Source organism: Octopus bimaculoides, chromosome 15 (genome assembly GCF_001194135.2).
Source record: "Octopus bimaculoides isolate UCB-OBI-ISO-001 chromosome 15, ASM119413v2, whole genome shotgun sequence".
In the NCBI taxonomy this organism is placed as follows: Eukaryota; Metazoa; Mollusca; class Cephalopoda; order Octopoda; family Octopodidae; genus Octopus; species Octopus bimaculoides.
The window spans coordinates 45,529,513-45,543,404 of NC_068995.1; the positions used below are offsets into that span (position 1 = coordinate 45,529,513).

The 13,892-nt window shown below is 36.8% G+C and overlaps 1 protein-coding gene across 2 annotated transcripts in view; it reads left to right on the forward strand.

Annotated features, from left to right (window-relative positions):
* Window positions 1-13,892, forward strand: part of LOC106880847 (DET1 homolog) — a 133,156-nt gene that overhangs the window by 25,258 nt on the left and 94,006 nt on the right. Inside the window, exon 2 of one of the 2 annotated variants that reach the window (XM_014930980.2) lies at window positions 6,098-6,152. The exons of the other annotated variant lie outside the window; for it this stretch is intronic. The gene's annotated coding sequence lies outside the window, so the exon portion shown is untranslated. The remainder of the gene's footprint in view (window positions 1-6,097; window positions 6,153-13,892) is intronic. 2 annotated transcript variants of the gene reach the window in all.

The following is a 13,892-nucleotide window of genomic DNA, read 5'->3' on the forward strand; positions in this document are numbered from 1 at the left end:
ATATATATATATATATGCATGTCTGTATGGGGTCTGATAAAAAAAAAATATCAGGACTGGAGCTATAAAAAGAAAACTGCAACACATATCCATTCAGCATTTAATCTCCTTTAAAACAATCTCCTTCTGAAGCCACACACATTATCCAGTGCATTCTTGGAACTCCTTTTTTGGGATAGCAAACAGCTGCCTTGTCACATTCTCTTGAATTTCTTCAATGTCATGAAATCTTGTTTGGGGTCTTCCATTGCAAAGACTGAGCCTTGGTCTTGGAGTCATAGCCATAGACCCACAATTCATCACCTGTTATGACCATTTTCAAGAAGTTTCATCTTCCTCAACACAGTCAAGGAAATCTTGCTCAGCTGAAACCTGATCTTCTCTTTGAAATGACCACACTTTACTTCCAAGCGCTGCTATAAACAACAGAAGTGGGTGAGAACTTTATAACCGAGTGTGCATGCACAACAGGGTTCAAGATCAATTTGTGCCTAATAGCTCCACTCTACATACTTTAGTTCCGTTACCATAGCAACAATCCTGATAACTTTTTTGATCAGACTTCATATGTGTGTATGTGGTACACTCTGTACAAGATGATAAGGATAGGAAGGACAACAGACAGTAGAAATCCTGGCAAACATGGACTGGAATGTAGAAGCAAAATCTATGTCTCTACAAGCCTGCTCACCATCGGTGAGGGTTGTAACTGCAAATTCTTCCTCACATAGGACAACTTGTTTAATACCAGTGGCATGATAAAATACTTCCAATACGCTATAAGATATATGCAATGACCATAGTTGATTACTTTTTCTCTGTTGCTGTGTCTGCAAGACAACATGAGCTATAACAATGTGTTGCGTTTGTCCCACTTTCGATAAACAGACATATATTGTGGTAATGATGACTAAATACACAACAATAGAATTGGCTGTTGTATGTCAGATGATAAAGGACTGCAACAAGTGATGATGTGCTATGAGACCCACCCAGTCTTGTAACTGTGTGTGTGTGTGTGTGTGTGTGTGTGCACTCTTGCTAGAAAATTTTAACAAAAAAAGAGACCATGCATCCTTGCATTGTGTTAACCCTTGAGACTAATAATATACCATTGTATTTTACAGTCTAGCTTTAGAAATTTGCTCCTGCTTCCATATGTGTGTGTATATTTGTATGTATGTGTATACATGTTTTTATGCACATGCATGTAATTTAACAAAATGTCACATATTTTATTCAACGCAAATAAATACAAAAATAGAATTTTGGGTGTTGTTTTTCCATGAGAGAATAAAACAGGGAGAAAATTAAACGCATACACACACACACACACACTGTTGTATTATTTCCATTCATGGTTTCTTTTGTTTTTTCTGTCTTTTTTTTTTTTTTTTTTTTTTTTTTTTTTGGATAAATTCTTTTGTGCTGAACAATGTTTAATCCTAATTAGCTTTATCCTTATTAGGAAACACTAACATGATAATCAAATGATGTGCAAGTCAGACTTCTGGAGACACACCCACCTTCATTAGAACCAAACATACCTGGCAAGTCTTAGATACTTTATAACTAAACTTACAGTTAGGTTTTTAGGAGATGTTAAAGATAGACACTCATTGGAATTGGTACATTAGTGAAAGTCATGTGAATGCTAAAAGTGGATTGGAACTACAAAATGAAGTGTTGTAGATGAGATGAAGAAATGTCAAATATTTAAGGCAGGGTCCTTCATCAAGTATTCCAAAGTTGCACATTTTTCTCTCTTACAAGTTCCCATTTCCCACACCTTTCATCCCTTCTTGTCCTTATAATTTGGGATGGCCCTCCACCAGACTCTCTTTACTCAATGCACCTCATTACCCTTACCGCTCTGTTCCTCCCTCTTTTACTAACCACTAATCTCTTCCTCTCACTGCCACCCCACCCACCCCAGTTCTTTCAATATGCTCTCCCCTAATAGTGTCTACTCTGTTTCTTCTCCACTAAAAACTGGCTAAACTTTGCAAATGGATGTGTAAAGAAACCCAGCCTGTATATATATTTGTGCCTGCATGGGTGTATTTGTATATCTTTGTTTTGACATCACAGAGTAGTTGTAAATGAATATCACCCTCATACAAGCAGTGTCGTTCGTTGTCAATCTTCTCTGAAAATATGATTGGCCATGGGGAAATATTACCTTACTTGCAAACAGGTGAGGGTTCACAACTGGAAGGGCATCTGGTTGTCCTATTTATTTATTTTTTTGCTTGTTTCAGGCATTAAACTGTGGCCATGCTGGGGCACTTCCTTAAAGAATTTTTAGTCAAATTGACCTCAGTACACTTATTTTTTTTAAAGCCTGGTACTTATTCTATCGGTCTCTTTTGCTGAACTGTTGAGTTACAGGGAGGTAAACAAACCAACAGCACTTGTCAAGCAGTCGTGGGAGACAAACACAGACACAAAGACACACACACAAACATACATAAATACACATATGTATATGACTGATTTCTTTCAGTTTTCCCCTATCAAATCTACTCACAAGTCTTTGGTTTGCCCAAGTTGTCACGCCTTGGAACTGAGCCTTGAACCACATGGTTGGGAAGCAAACTTCTTATCACACAGCCATATATGATTCTTGCTAGTATGGAAAACTAGATGTTAAAATGATAGTAATGCCGATGTTCAGCTTTAAACACCTGGTTTCTGTGCAGGCAGTCAAACATTTTATCCGCTTGGCTATTCTGTATTTATTTCCACATGACAAGACATGTTTTCATGGATGACTGGAAACCAACAACACCATAGTGATGCTCATTTACAAGTATCACATGATGTCAATGCACACACACACATACACACATACACACGCAAGGGTCTTCTTTAGTTTCCATCTCCAAAATCTACTCACAAGGCTTTTGTCACAGAAGGGGACAATTTGCCTAAGATGCTGTGTAGTGCGATTGAACCTGTAACCATGTGATTGGGAAGCAAACTTCTTAACTACATATCTGGGCCTCCACCTCACATGGAACAAAATGAAAAAAACCCCTCTTATTCCACATTGCTTCAAGTTCTCCAAGCTGTTAGAAATAGGTAGATGATCTGAAAAGGTTACTTATGATAGACTGTCTTATCCAGAGATGAGATATCTTTTATCCATTTTAACACTTTGGCACCTGATCAAAGCACCAGCTCCTTGAGCTTTACAAGACATTTAGAATTTTTGCCTTTTCTGGTTTTTACAATCTCATGTGTATCTTTGTCTTTTGCCTCATTTTCACTCTCTTCACTTTCTTTTCTCTTTTAATTCTCCACTCACTGATGGGTTACTGTGATATTTTGGGCAACCATCAGTCACTGACACCCATTAGCAACTGAATATATCAATTTAACAACCTATATATATATATAATCAATTCACAAATGAAAGGAAGAAAATAGCTTTTACATACAAAGTGCAATTATATATATATGAAACATCCCTGGTGTTAAGAGAAAAGTTGCAATCCTGAAAATCTTGCTGTTGGCTGGTTTTCCATAACATGAAATGTATTTTCTTATCATCCACTTCCATGTTAGATAAGAAGTCAAAGAGACAAAAAAATATCATATTCTGTTATGGCACTTGAGGTTGATGCGAGATTTTCATGAACCCATTGTTTTCATAATGTAGAGGGATATCTGTGTGTGTGTGCATGTTCATTATCATTACATATATATATACACACACACCTGCATCGGTTGTCAAGCGAGGGCTGGGGGACAAACACAGACACACAAACATATACATACATACATACACACACACACACACATGCATACACACACACACACACACAGAGAGAAAGACGGGCTTCTTTCAATTTCCTTCTCCCAAATCCACTCACAAGGCTTTGGTCGGCCCGAGGCTATAGTAGAAGACATTTGCTCAATGTACCACACAGTGGGACTGAACCCAGAGTTATGTGGTTGGTAAGCAACCTACTTACCACACAGCCACATAAATTTTTTTTTTTTTTTTCATCTATTCAAAACAGATTTTTGTTTCCTAACAAAGTTGCTGCAACTGCAGGGTGAAGTACTCTGAGTAGTGACTCATACTTATTAGGCTTTGCATCAATATTGCTATTCTACTCTATCCAGAATTATTGAGTACCTTTTTCTATGTAGTTTACACAAGTGTGAAATTACCATACTTTATTTGTATGTGTATGTGGTGTAGCATATGTTTGAAATGTTGAAAATTGATAACAAGCAAGTTTGAATTAGGGGGGAAAAAACTCCAAAAAAAAGTTACATATTTTTTTACTAAGAAACAGAAAGCTGGCATCTGAAATATTCAAGAGATAGATGAACATAGATAGCCATACATATAGATGAGAGACAGCAGGGGACACGCAGCAAGATTTTAAACTGGACACCAACAGATTTATTGGGAAGATTAAAAACCAATCAGTAATTTACACCAAAAATTCTATCCTTAAATCAATTTGAATTAACTAATCTGACTCTGTAGATTATTGAAAGCACTGGTCAATATTATATAGTCTGTGATGGGGTATCAATGTTACCCATTAATTCAGCTAAATGATTGTATTTGAAATGATGAGATAGTGGGGTGGTGTAGAATGAAGCTAACAAACCACTAATAAGTACTACAATATAGTATGAGGGACCAGAGAAGTGATGAGTGAGTCTGGAGTGCCTATGTGGCATCTCACCAGTTTGTTTTAACCATTTAGCATTCAGATTACTGTGTGAAATGCAATGTTAATTTATTCACATTGTTTTGAATTAATCATACATTATCTTGTGGCTTTGAAGGCAGTGAGCTGGTAGAAATCTTAGCACGCCAGGTGAAATGCTTAGTGGTATCTCATCTGTCTTTACGTTCTGAGTTCAAATTCCACCAAGGTCATCTTTGCTTTTCAGGGTCGATAAATTAAGTACCAGTTGCGTACTGGGGTGATCTAATCAAAAATTTCGAGCCTTATTCCAAGAGTAGAAAAGATTATCTTGTAGCTTTGAGATTCTAGTGATGTGATTGTTTATTTTTAGAATGACATTGTGGGGTAAGTGTGAGAGACCAGTTCTGGTCAGTTTGAGCATAAAACAGTTAGAATATTTGGGTTGGATATGGCCTGTTTAAATGCTGAAGGGTTAAAGAGTAGAAATCACAATAGTAGTAGTAGTAGTAGTAGCAGTAGTATAAGAAACAGAGATGAGACATAGCATAATTGTGAATTTTTAAAGGTGCTTGTGACTATATGCTAATCAAAATAGTCTCTGTTTGCATTTAGTCTAGAATGTGTGTGTGGAAGTAGTTTTCTGTTGTGGGTTTCACATGAGCTGTTCCTGGGAGATGAAAACTTTTCTGGCTCTAAAGTGAAAGGCCAGTCTTTTGTTATGATAACGATGGTGGTGATGATGACAATAGCAATCAATGCTCAGCCTCACTCTTTAGCTATCATTCGACTGACATTATCCACACATACTCACCACTGATGTAGTCTTCACTATTGAACTACTGTTTAAAACTTAGCTTTGTCTAAAAGCTATGGGCTGGAGATTTTCTTTGTTCAACTGTTTGTTAGCCTGGTTATAGAACACACACACCATGTTTCTGCATGTTGTAAGAGGCAAATAAAAGGGTTGGTTATAAGAAGGGCATCTGGCTGTAACAACACAATGCTTCAGAAAAACTATCCAATCCATAGTCCAAATTTACAGAAAACAAAAGACAGACAAGTGAGGGGACAATAAGCAGGTGTATTAGTTTGATGCTCAGGAAGAACCGAAAAGTTCTCCACATTTTGAGCCTATGCTCTTCAACAAAAAGGATTGAGAGGAAAAAATTGGAGAGAGAATAAAGAAAAAAAAAATCAGAGAGAGCAAAATGTGTAGGAATTAACAGTTCAACATGATGAAATAATCCATGTCAGCATGGAATACTGACTGTAAAATACCTGATAATGATTGATGATATCCATTATCACATGAATATATCATGGAAATTTATCCTGGTTTTTTTTTTTATATTCCAATTTTTTTTTCCCTATCTTGAATTCCTTCTATAACAATGTTTCTTTTGTTTTCTTCTCTTCAGTTTCTTCATAAAAAACCTACTAGCCCAACCAGAGAACCTCAGGCCAAAACATCCGGTTAGTTCAGTGATGGATATCACTTCTTTATATCTTTCTTTTATAAATGAGGACCATGACGAATTGTATATGAACAATGAAGGGAAAGTCTTTGAAGGGATGTTTCATCAATGAGGACTATGATGTGGTTCTCATAAACTGGTCACATATAAAACACCCGTGCTGGTGCCATGTAACAAGCACTCAATACACTCTGTAAAGTGGCTGGCATTAGGAAGGGCATCCAGCTGTAGAAACCAAGCCAAAACAGACGATGGAGCCTGGTGAGGCCCCTGGCTTTGCCAGCTCCTGTCAAGCTATCTAGCCCATGCAGCATGGAAAATGGATGTTAAATGATGATGATGATGATGTTCCCCACTGCTTTTGGAGACTTTGTTGTAGTATTCCCATATATGTATGTCAGTTACTAGCATTATGTATTTTTTCAGAACAAATGCTATTTTTTTCATGTTTGTAAAGATGTGTGTGTATGTCTGTATACACGTGTGTGTGTGTGTGGTGTATTTTGTTATGTAAGATGCCTTACTCTGTGTCTCTGTCTCCCCCTCTCTTTTGCTTGTGTATTTTCAATATAACTAAATGAAATATTACTTTTATGCAATTTTTGAAATTCATGCTAAGAACAGTTGCTGCTCTTTTTTTTTTTTTTTTTTTTTTTTTTTTTTTTTTTTTGCCTTTGCAAGTTTACTTCCATCTGTTTTACTAACACACGCATGAACACACATAAATGCTTACATAGCTTTCACACGCTCGCATGCGCGCACAATGTATTCTTTCCCCCCTTTTCTTGCAGACTCTTTTTAACAAGTACAAGTCCTTTCCCAACATATTTTCATCTCCCCCTCCCATTCTCTTTCTCCCCTCTGCCCTTCTTCTCCCTCTTTCAACTTCATCCTCTTTCTCTCCTACTCCTCCCTACCCATCCTGACTTTCTCCTCCTCTGCCCTACACTGTTGTCGCCAACTACTTGTGCAAATTGTAGATGTAAAACTAGACTTTATGATGTCACTACCACTGCCTCCTACCCCTGACACCCCTTAACTTTTGGAGTTTCCTCCCCACCCCCAGAAATGTTTTAGCTAAAAGCTGAATCTGTAATCATGGAACCATTTCATTCCATTAGCCCCACACTCCACTGGTTCCCTGGGAACTTACCAATTGTGCCACATCGAATAATTTTAAGGATTACAATTGATTCTCACTCAACATTTTAGCCAACTCTGGTCAGCTGAAGTCCAGACTTGTTTTGTAATCCCTGTTCAGTTTGAATCAAACAAACTTATGTTCAAAAGCACTCCAGCCTTGACCATCCCATCATTTTTATTCAGACTGTATATCCAAAGCATTACTATAGCCTATGTCAGCTTTTCTTTTTGTGTTTAAGATGATAGGATGTGATTATGAGTGAGATTTGACTGTTATTTCCAGTGAGTTGCAAGCACATAGACATTCCTTTCCTCAATGATTTATTTCATGATTAAGAGTATGGGTTTTCCAGATCCTTAATTTTGTATTTTTGTGCTTCTAACCATCATCCTCTTATCTGATCTCTGACCAGCTTTTAAGTACCATGTTGTCTATGTATATCTATCATGTTATTTGGCACAGTTTGAACTTATATATATGTTTGTAAAGATGTTTATGTATGTCAAAGTGTGTATGTGTGTGTGTTTATATATATATTCAGGGCTGGACAAAATAATGGAAACACCTTAGAATTTCAAACAAATTTATTTTGATATGGGATAGGACCACCTTTGGCAGTAATTACAGCTTCAATTCTACAAGGTATGGACTCGTACAAAGTTTGAATTGTTTCCAAAGGAACTTTTGTCCATTCTTCAGCTAAAACAGAAGCATATAAAGGATGATCTCAAGACACTGAGCCTTACAAAGGGGATGACAAAGGACTGAGATATCTGGTACCTTGCTGCACTCAAGAAGACCTGTCCATTACAGCAGAACTGGTGCCCCATAAAAAGCACCCAATACACTCTGTGGGGTGGTTGACATTAGGTAGGGCATCCAACCATAGAAACCATGCCAGATAAGACAATGAAGCCTGGTGTGGGTCCTGGCCTTAGCAGCTCCGGTCAAACCATCCAATCCATGCCAGCATGGAAAACAGACACTAAATGATGATGATAAATATTTACATTGGACTGCTTTTAGTTTCCATCTCCCAAACCCACTCGCAAGGTTTTGCTTGGCCCGAGTCTATAGCAGAAGACACTTGTCCAAGGTGCCACTCAGTGGGACTGAACCCCAAATCTCGAAATTGGAAAGCAAACTTCTTAGCCAAACAGCCATACCTGTGTGTGTGTATGTCTTTTTACATGTTTCTGTCTTTCTGTTTGTGAACATCTGTAAATTAAAGAGTATTTGTTACCATTTACCTCTCTATATATATTTACCCCATCATCATTGTTTCAGCATCTGCTTTTCCATGCATACATGGAAATGGTTCGTCAAGGCACACATTCTACAGCAGTATGTTCCCTTGTCACCAAATTTCCCCTGTTTCTAAGCAAGGTGATATTTTCCCTAGTTTAGATATGTTCCCACAGGAGATTTCAAATTACAAACTGCGCTAGTGGAAGTATTACTTCGGTGGATAAAAGAAAATGATACACATGGCTGTGTGGTCAAGAAACTTTCTTTGCAACAATGAAATTTTGGGATCATTTCCATACATGGCAATTTGGACAAGTGTCCTTGTGAGTAAATTTGGTAAGTGGAAACTGAAAGAAGCTTGTTTTGTGTGTGTGTGTGTGTGTGTATATAAATATATTTATGTATATATATATATATCACAGGCATGTGTGTACATGTGTATCTTAATGGATCAACAAGAGTCTGATAGAATAAGTAGTGAGATTTAAAAAAAAAAAAAAAAGTACTAGGGTCAATTCATTTGACTAAAAATTCTTCAAGGTGATGCTCCAGCATGGCTGCTGTCTAATGACTGAAACAAGTAAAAGAATATATGTGTGTGTGTGTGTGTGTGTGTGTGTGTGTGTGTGTGTGCGCCCCTGTTTTGACATCACATGTTGGGATAGTTGTAAATGAACATCGTCATACAAGCAATGTCGTCTCCTGTCAAGCACGTCTGACCATGGGGAAATATTACCTTATTTGGAAACGTGTGATGGTTGACAACAGGAAAGGCAGCCAGCTGTAGAAAATCTACCCCAACAAATCTCATTTGACCCTTGTAAGCATGGAAAAGTGGATGTTTAAAAAAGTAATCTTTCACATGTGAATTTAGTACATTTATTCCAGTGTGTGTGTGTGTGTGTGTGATTGTGTGCACATTTCAGTGCAGTGACTGACAGACATGCCAGTCCTAGAACAGAAGCTGTTTAGGAAATGTACACCAAGTGGATATGCTGCCACCCCTATATATATTCATTGTACAAATTTACTCTGCTATGTTAACTCCTGATAGCCACACCCAAACAAACATGTCTGCACAATTCTTCTAATGCTTCTCATTAGAGTCTCAAATGTCTCTGTTAAATATTGAAATTCATATACACATGTTTATTTATTATGTATAATCATTTCCTTAAAAGAAGCCATGTAGCCTCTCTGTATGACTTGACCCCCATGAAATAGACTGTGTAGAAGTATCTGGAAGATTTAGAAATATGAGATATGCGTTAGGATTCCAGACATGAGAAAGCCATACCAGCAAAGAGAATAACCGTATTTACTTGTGTATAATGCAAGAAATTTAATACAAAGCAACAGTGTCTAAAAGAAAGAGGTAGCATTATACTGGTGCTTAGAAAAAGAAGAAAAAAAACAAGGATAAAATATGTTAATGACTTTAGGTGCAAAATATGACTGTGGTGTTGCTGCTCATATTCACCATTATAATCATCATCATCATCATCATTTTACATTTGTTTTGTTTTTTTTACTGGCAAAGTTTGGGTGGGTCACCACAGTTTGAGACATTTCTTATTGGATTGGAAGCTACTGCTCCTAAAAACTGGTAATCTTTATCATATTTTTCTAAGATGGCAAACTGGCAAAATCGTTAGCATGCTGAGCAAAATGCTTAGTGGCATTTCATCTGTCTTTTATGTTCTGAGTTCAAATTCTGCCAGAGTCGGCTTTACTTTTCATCCATTTGAGGGTTAATAAAATAAGTATCAGTTGAGTCTTGGGGTCAGTGTGATCAACTTAACCCATTCCTCAAAACTGCTGGCCTTGTGCCAAAATTTGAAACAAAAGACGAAGACAGGTGAGAGAACAACAAGCAGGTGTATTAGTTTAACACTCAGGAAGAATGGAAAAGTCTTTGACATTTCAAGCCTATGCTCTTTGACAAAGGATTAAGAGGGGAAAAAATGTGTAAGGATTAACAGTTCAACATGATATATATATATATATATATATATGGCAGGCTTCTTTCAGTTTCTATCTACAAAATCCACTCACAAGGCTTTGGTTGGCCTGAGGCTATAGTAGAAGACACTTGCCCAAGATGCTATTCAGTGGGACTAAACCTGGAACCATGTGGTTGAGAAGCAAACATCTTGTCACACCTGCACCTATATCTATCTTTTTTTTTTTTAAGATGGTAGGGTGTTATTTGGGGGAATTTGGCTGCCATTTCTAATGTTTTGAGTGACCACTTATCAGCTCATACCAGTAACCTACTGAAATGTAGATTAATTGACCCCATTCCTGTCTCTTCTCTCCAAAATTTTGCTTTGTGTCTTTACGCCAGCAATCAATATTATTAATAATTTCGTTAATATTCATCATGAATTAATTAATTTTTCACCATTGATAGAAAAAGAAACAAAAACAAAATATCGCAACATGGTTAGTTAATGATTTCTTTAATAATAATAATAATAATAATAATAATAATAATAATAATGAGCACAAAAATTATTTTAATAAAACAAAAATTTGAGAGGAAATTGATATTCAATTTCAAACTTTAAACCAGATAAAATAATCTATATTTTTGTAAAAACCTTTATAAATTTGAAATAATCTTGATGATAGAATTGCTTTAACGACTTAATGAAGTTGATGAATAATGTGGAGCTCTGTTTTAGAGGTGTTTTGATGCTAATGTTGTTGTTGCTGTTGTTTTTAATAATTATGGGTGAACTCATGATGGAATGATTTTGTAAATTTGGACATTCCATAGAATGCTGTAGCATGTAAACAACAGCCAAATCTCTCTACTGTCTTTTAATAAAGGAAGGACACATGGGATAATATAGTCCTAGATAACCCTATCATCATTATTGTCTTACATCTACCTCTCCATGCTGGCATGGTTGGGATGGTTTTTCTGAGGCAGTGTTTGACGGCCAAATTCCCTTCCAGCCACCAGTCCTTTCAGTTGCCTCATCATGGTGAGCTTGTTCTAAAACTGGGATGTATTGTGTCTGCAAAAAGTTGGGATGGTCACTGTTAGAATGCATTTGATTGCGAGTCTGCTGGACCAGGGACTGGTCTGGAAAGGGACTAAAACAACAACAACCCCTACAATAATGTAAATTAACATTAACCCTTTAGCATATAAGCTGGCCATATCTGGCCCAAATATTTTACATGTTTTATATATGCAAACCAGCCAGATTTGGCCTCTCATAGCTACCCTACAATGTCATTCTAAAAACAAACAATCACATCATTGAAATCTCAAAGCTATGAGATACTGTGAATAAATAAGCATTACATTTGATAGTAATCTGAATGCTAAAGGGTTAAAAGAAATCATGTGGTTGGTGTTAGGAAGGGCATCCAGCTGTAGAAACTCTGTCAAATCAGATTGGAGCCTGGTGTCGCCACCTTGTCCACCAGTCCTCAGTCAAATCATCCAACCCATGCTAGCATGGAAAGCGGACGTTAAACGACAATGATGATGATGTTAACAAGTGATTTCAACTGTGTAGCTGTCCATTGCAGCTGTTGATCCAATGTGTTGAGACTACTTGGGTAGCCACTTCCTTTCTCCCATACATTCAGCAACCTCTCATACGGACATTACCATATCTTTCCCCGGAATCACTGAGGGCCGGTACACTATTCACCAACATCTTTAGTCACTCTCATACATTGCTTAGTAATCTAGAATACTTCCTCACATTACAGAACATTGGGAAACCTCTTGCTTTCAGTTTCTTTCATTGCTGAGTATACCTGATGTACAGCTTACTTTTTGCTACCTAATATTGTTTCTTTATCAACCCCTATTTCTTCCATTTTCTCCAGGGTTGTCTCTGAGGTTTTTTTTTTTATCTCTATCTGCAGTACCATTTTACCACCATTGCAGGAACCTTGCTATGGTAACTCCTATTTGTTTTCCAGATTATGTTTCTTATTTCTTTATTGCCCACAAGGGGCTAAACATAGAGGGGACAAACAAAGGGATTAAGACGATTACATCGATCCCCAGTGCGTAACTGGTACTTAATTTATCGACCCTGAAAGGATGAAAGGCAAAGTCAACCTCGGCGGAATTTGAACTCAGAATGTAACGGCAGACGAAATACCGCTAAGCATTTCGTCCGGCGTGCTAATGTTTCTGCCAGTTCGCCGCCTTTCCAGATTATGTTTCTGTCTGCTCCTCATCATTATCAGTATCATGATGGTTCCTAATATAGGCACAAGGTCTGAAATTTGGTGGGAGGTGACCCCAATACTTGACTGTTGCTTTGTTTTATCAAGCCCAAAAGGAGGCAACCTCTATAGTTCTAGTGCTAAGGGAAAAAAAAAAAAAAATAGCCAGCACACTTTGTAAAGTGGTTGGTGTTAGAAAAGGCATCCAGCCATAGAAACCATACCAAAGATGACATTGGAGCAAATAGCAGCCCTCGAACCCAATGGATCCTGTTGAACCCTACAATCAGCATAAGATGATGATGATGATGATTACAATATTTAGCTTGCTTGTCTTTTATTTCTACCACCCTGAAAGAAAAGAAAGAAAAAAAAAAAGATTCTGATCTGCAAAATGCTTTTTATATTTTTTTAAATTAAAATTGATATTTCATCTTTCACATAATAAAAATCTGTAATTTTTCACAACTTGCAACCTTACACAAATTTTGAAATTCATATATTGATTCGAAATTAGAATAATTTTGAGTTCACCGTTTTAAATTGCTTGTGTATTTCCAATACTTATGCTATAATCTAATTTCTCACAAGAGAGGAAAATTTACTGTTGTTCTTCTTTCTCTTGCAACAAAACTCTCCTGTCGTCTTTAGTGCACTGAAAGTACTTTAGTACAAACAGTACTTAGATAAAAGCCATTTATCAGCTTCTTCTTTCAACAGTGCAGTACATTTGAGCTGGGTTCGACAGCTCCAGCTTTTCCTCACTAATCACTTTATCTCTCCCACTTGTTTCAACTGGTATATTTTAGTAATGGAGTTGATGACCTTAGTAACTAGATTCAGGGCTGTTGTTGGGCAACACTCTTCTGATTTCTCTCTCTCTATCTCTCTTTCGTATACATATATATATATATATGTTTGTGTGTGTGTGTATATGTATGTATGTGTGTGTGTATATATATTTATATGTATATATATATGTGCATAAATACATACGTATATGTACATACTTACATCTATACGTATATATATATATATATATGCGAGTAAAAATAAATACAAAAAAGGGGGGGGGGTTTGTATGATTGTGTATAGAGGAATATATTATTTTGTTTAAAAGAGTTCCAACACTGTCTGTTTTTT